Source organism: Nicotiana sylvestris, chromosome 2 (assembly GCF_000393655.2).
Source record: "Nicotiana sylvestris chromosome 2, ASM39365v2, whole genome shotgun sequence".
Taxonomy (NCBI): Eukaryota; Viridiplantae; Streptophyta; class Magnoliopsida; order Solanales; family Solanaceae; genus Nicotiana; species Nicotiana sylvestris.
Window position 1 is genome coordinate 91,895,406 of NC_091058.1, and position 5,843 is coordinate 91,901,248.

Sequence of the window (5,843 nt, forward strand, 5' to 3'; positions counted from 1 at the left end):
TACCTACTTCTCACTCTTTTTTTTTCTTTCTTTTTTTCATTTTCTTTCCCTAGACGGACCCAACCCCTGTGTTGAGTCCCCAAAGTCAAATGAACGTGATGCAAACAAAACGTTCCTACTAGGGATCCAGCGTGAGGCTATGTTATTCTAGGTTTAAAACCTGTGTGTATTGTTCTAGACATGGCTTACCCGAGCAGACAGCTCGAGCCCGGGGGGGGGGGGGAGGAGGGGGGCAGCATACCGGGAATACAGAAGCTTCACCGGCTTTGCAACTTGTCCGAACCTCGTTCTAAAATTAGGATATGACTCTAACCGAAAAGAAGTCACACGAAGTGCACACTTCCCAGATGATTTAGAAGACTCAGGGAGAAGAGGGTTTCGTAACAGTTTTATATACAATTCAAGCAATATCAAAGCGGTAAAAACATTATTTAGCACATTAGGCTCAACACATAAAAATCAGATAGTAAATAAAAGCCAACTATAACAGTTATTCTAAGCTCGAATTTTGAATCCTGAACCAGAAGTTTTGGGTTCTTTTCCCCAGCAGAGTCGCTAGAGCTGTCACGCCTCCTTTTTTTACCCGATAAGGTATCCTGCATATGCATATAGAAAATAATGCCTATAGGTCTTTCTGGATCTTGCATATACATTCTTCATTAGGCAATCATGTTTATAGGTTTAATCAATCAACCGCAATTAGATATCATGTTCATAGGCCTTAAATGAAATTCAGCACCTAGATATCATGTTTATAGGGTTTTCGCATTTTACCCTGTCTATTAAAAGGGGTTTAAAATACAATGCGTAGAAAACATACCTATAGGAGCTACTAATCAAGTCGGAATCGTTTCATTCGCTTATAAGTCTAAAACCAGTAACAGTGACGCATGCTCTTTGCTAAAACTCGCTTTTCTTTAATAACAGACGATTTTTCTTAAATCAGTATGTATTCATGTTTACATTATTGTTTCTGGAATCAGTAGATATCATGCCTATAGCTCTTCGTCCAGCACTTAGGCAAGCCATAGGGTAAACTTTTAAGCTGAATCAGACTTTTATCAGCTACAACAAGCAGGCAGGCCTGATTCGGGTTTCTTATCTGACTAAATCAGTCTGCCTCGATTCTTTAAGTTTTAATCAGACCTTAAACAGTACATGCAAGTCATGCTACATTATGTGCTTTATTTGGTTTAAAGGAGGTCTGTTTGAGCTCTTTTTATTTGTTTATATGCTTCCCCAAACTTGCTATATGTGTTCCGTTTGTCGCCTTAGTATTTTACCTTTTTAAACCACAAATAAGCCCAATACCTCCTCCCTTTAGGATTAGTAGTCCCAAGTACCTCCGGGGCTGATAGGATTGGGGTGGGTAATAGCATGCAATAAGTAAACAAGACCATTTCACGCTTTAATGCCTTAACGGGGTGGGAAAAGGTAGATATGGATATGATGACCACGCAATAACATCACGTGTATCCCCTCACTGAGGAGTGATTACCGGATATTGTGTGGGGTGATCCATATTATTAATAAACCTAGGACCCCCTTTCCTTTGTTTTCTTTGTTTCTTTTAAATCTTTTTAAATCGTTTCTTTCAAGAACATCAACTCTTTTTAGTTCATTTTTCTTACTTTTGTTTATTTTTAACCATTACGTGAAAATTCCCTCTTATCTGAAGCCTTTATTTGCCTATGTGTATTTAAGTCACAACAATAGTTTGGCCGGGAACCACACTAGTGGATCCTGAGGGGTGTCTACCACCTTCCCCTTGGGATAATTTCAATCCCTTACCCAATCTCTGGTTAATCAAAACAAACCCCTCCTAGTGTCCTAATGCACTTTAATCATTAGGTGGTGACTCTTCAATTCAAACCCAATTCCCGAAAGGGAACGAGTTGTCCTCCAAAATGTCATAAACCCAATTTCGCGAGAAAAGGCACGATAGCGTGGTGACTCTGCTGGGGAAATTCTTTTAGGCTTTTACCAGTTCAAGCTATTACTGTGACTTTACATTTCTTATGTGCCTTTATTTGTTTAATACCTTTAAGCATTTAATTCCCTCTTCTACTGCAAAAACTGATTTGTCTCTTGTTTCTTTACCTTATTTCTTTACTGCTTTCCTTTACTGCACTCCTTTATTAATGTTTTAAATTATTGTAATTATTACTTTATGAACGTGAAAATACGTGACAACTTGTTTTAATTATTGCAACTGCATGTTTTCAACATCATATTCCACTTATGTCAAACAAAATACCATAGCAGCACTTATAATGAGTGGTTGCGCTTTTCCGATATTATCACTCCTAAATCCAGAAAAGGCGTATTTGCGGTAAAACCAGTCGATCAACGATGTAGTCGACGGTTCCGTGCCTTTTCCCTTTGAGTTGTCCGTTCAAGGGTACCAGTCTAAAACCCCATAGAAACCTTACTCTGTTTAATTGTGCATGCATAATGGTCAAACCTAGCTGAGTCAGTTATGTTGTCCGCATAATGACTCTTTAAGATAGCCTTGTCCAAAGTCCACTGGGTTTCCCTAAAACCCAAATGGACATCACCATGTTCTGTGCATTTATTTGGAGAACTAAATACTTCATGCTAATTGTTGATGTTAAATAGTCGAGTCTAGTGGGGGTAACGGCCTAACCCTTTTGTCTTGCAGAAACATGAGACACAAAGTCCCCAGATTCGGCATGGTCACCAACATCCACCCAAAATTGCTAAGCTGGTGGGAGGATCTTCATTCCAGTGATCAGACTCTAGTCCGGAAATACCTAGGAAATCTACCTTCCCTCCTGGAGGTCCAACCTAACAACAAGATCATAGAAGCTGCTACTCTGTTTTGGGATTGTGATAGGTCTGTATTCCGCTTCGAGGACATCGAGATGACACCCCTGCTGGAGGAAATAAGAGGATTAGCTGGTATATCTTGGGAAACTCTGGGTATGTTAATGCTGGAAAATCGCAAGGGTAGAGGTTTCTCAAAATGATGGGCCTAAAGAAGAATCCAGACTTGACATGTTTGAAGGAGTCCTACATTCCCTTTGATTATTTGTACGAGAGGTACGATCACAACAAATCCTACCGTACTTATTCGGATGAGTTCGCCCTTACATCGTTGGGGCATATTCACCGAAGGGTCTTTGTCTTCATGTTCTGCTTCTTGGGGATGATAGTGTTTCCAATGAAGAAAGCAAGGATCCACACCAGGCTAGCTATGGTAACCAAAACTCTAATGGAAGGAATTGGGGAGCAACCATTCAACATTGTGCCCATGATTATTGCACAGATATACCTAGGGTGGACAAGATGAGTCACTTTTGGGATGACTTCCAAGCAGATGACAGTCCTTATAAGTGCCAAGCTCAGCATATGTAGCATTGCAAGATCATCATGGGACGAGACACTATCGAACCAGACAGATACCATGCTGGTTGTACTCCATACTATTCAGGCTGGTTGTACTCCATACTATTCAGGCTGGTTGGAATCTAATCACGATGGTCTGGGTCAGCCAGGACTGACTAGGGGCCACAGGATCATAGATGAAAGGGCCGAGGCACAGGTCAAATACAATCAACTGCGCAAGAGGATCCAAGAATGTGAAAGCGAGCACCGTGAGATACAAGAAGCCAATCAAAAACTGACCGAGGAGTGGAAAGACATGGATGTCAGTGCCAACAAGTGACTGGGACACTTGGAACGAGGCATAGTGGAGTTAGAAAGGAAGTTCCTCAAAAGGATTGAGGATTGCCAAAATGCTGAGGGAAATGAGGGTAGACATCTAGCCAGAGCCTACCTATTGCTGGAACTTCGCGAGCTGGGAAAGTTGTTTGACGGTACCGAGTCTGGGGAAGGTCCTTCTAGGACCAAATAGATAGGAGCTTGTTCTTTTGCTTTAAGAAATGTAATAAGGCCCACGACCACTAGTGACATTTTATTCCTTGTTATTTAGTGTCATTTTGGGATTCGTCTACTTTTATCAATAAAATGAGGCATTTAGCATTCTAAGTTCTCCAAATCAATTTGTCGCTAGGCCTACCTCGGGCACAACAAGGCTCCAAAATTAGGACACGATTTACATTCTTGCACTATATGTTTAAATATCGCAACATCTTCTCCTTATAATCCTCACTAACTTGTTACATTTTGTTTTATTTTTCATTTTTATTCCCCTCCCCAAAGGTTAGTTCGTGCACTCTGGCATCGTCATCATATTCCATAAGATCAAAGGGCCCTCCACCCACTCCTCCTAGTCCTATCAAAAGCAGGAAAAAAGGAAAGATGGAAGATTTGAACAACACCAGAAAGGAAAATTCAACTGAACGGGTAGGGGTCACTCATAGTACTCAGGTCTCCAGAGAAAGTGTTTCCCAATTCGAGAAAATGTTGTTGAAATTTCAAAAGGAACTTGATCAGGTTCGTAATCTGGCAAACTGGTCATTTTCCCTCACCACTCCAGATATCAATTTTTCAAACGCTCAGAACCCCACACCTCCACAAAATACCCCAAAATCACATAACCATCCCACTCCTCACCACAACTACAATACTTGCCACACATCCACAATACTCCACTGCTCATCCCTGAATCTTTGAATTCTACAAAGGACCATTTTCACGTCCACCATAACACCCCCATCTATGTGGAGACCATGCCAAACTCTACCCAACCTGTCTCAAGCACACCCGAGTCTGATGATAAAGACTCACTCATCAGGAACCTGGCTACGGAACTCAAGAAATTGACTAGTCGAATTCAGGGTGTCGAAGGAAGTAAGGGGATTGAAGAGTTGAACTACAAAGATCTTTGCATACAACCGGATGTCGAACTGCCCCAGGGGTACAAACCTCCTAATTTCGAGATGTCTGATGGTACAGGGGATCCGAGAGTCTACTTGAGAACATACTGCGACAAGCTGGTCGGAGTAGGGAAGGACGAAAGGATTCGCATGAAGCTTTTCATGAGGAGCCTGAGAGGAGATGCTCTGTCTTGGTACATTAGCCAAGACTCGAAGAAATGGTCGAACTGGGTGAGTATGGCGTCTGGCTTTATGGACAGGTTCAGGTTCAACACATAAAATGTGCCAGATGTGTTCTACATCCAAAATTTAAAGAAGAAGCCCACGGAAACATTCTGCGAGTATGCTACTCATCGGAGATCAGAAGCCGCTAAAGTCAGGCTGGCTTTAGAAGAAGAACAAATGAACAAGTTTTTCGTCCAGGCTCAAGACCCGTAGTACTATAAAAGGATGATGTTGATTGAGAGACAGAAATTTTCCGACATCATCAAGCTAGGGGAACGGATCGAGGAAGGCATAAAAAGTGGTATAGTTACAAACTTTGAACCTTTGCAAGCTACCAATAAAGCTTTATAGTCTGGTGGTACGTCAAAGAAAAGGGACGTAGGTGCCATAATGGTTGTACAAAGAGCCAAATCCCCTATCTAATACCAAGCCTATCCGATACCTCCACTCACATATCAGCCTACCTCGAATTACCAAGCACCCTCACCCTCTTACCAAACTCCACCACCTACTTACCAATAACCCCCACCTCCTATATATCAACCTACTTCACCCAGATATTCCCAACCCGCACATGTCTACCAAGCCTACAATGCTCAGCCATCCCACTATCAATCACCTCTCACACGTCAAAGTTTTCCCAGACCTTGACCAAATTTTGACCACAGACCTCCCAAACAGTATACCGCCATTGCTGAACCAATTGACCAGCTGTATGAAAGGCTCAAAGCTGCTGGTTATGTCACCCCTATCCCTGCTATAAGCCTTGAAAACCCTTCAATGGGTCAATCGAAATAAATCCTGTGCATACAATTC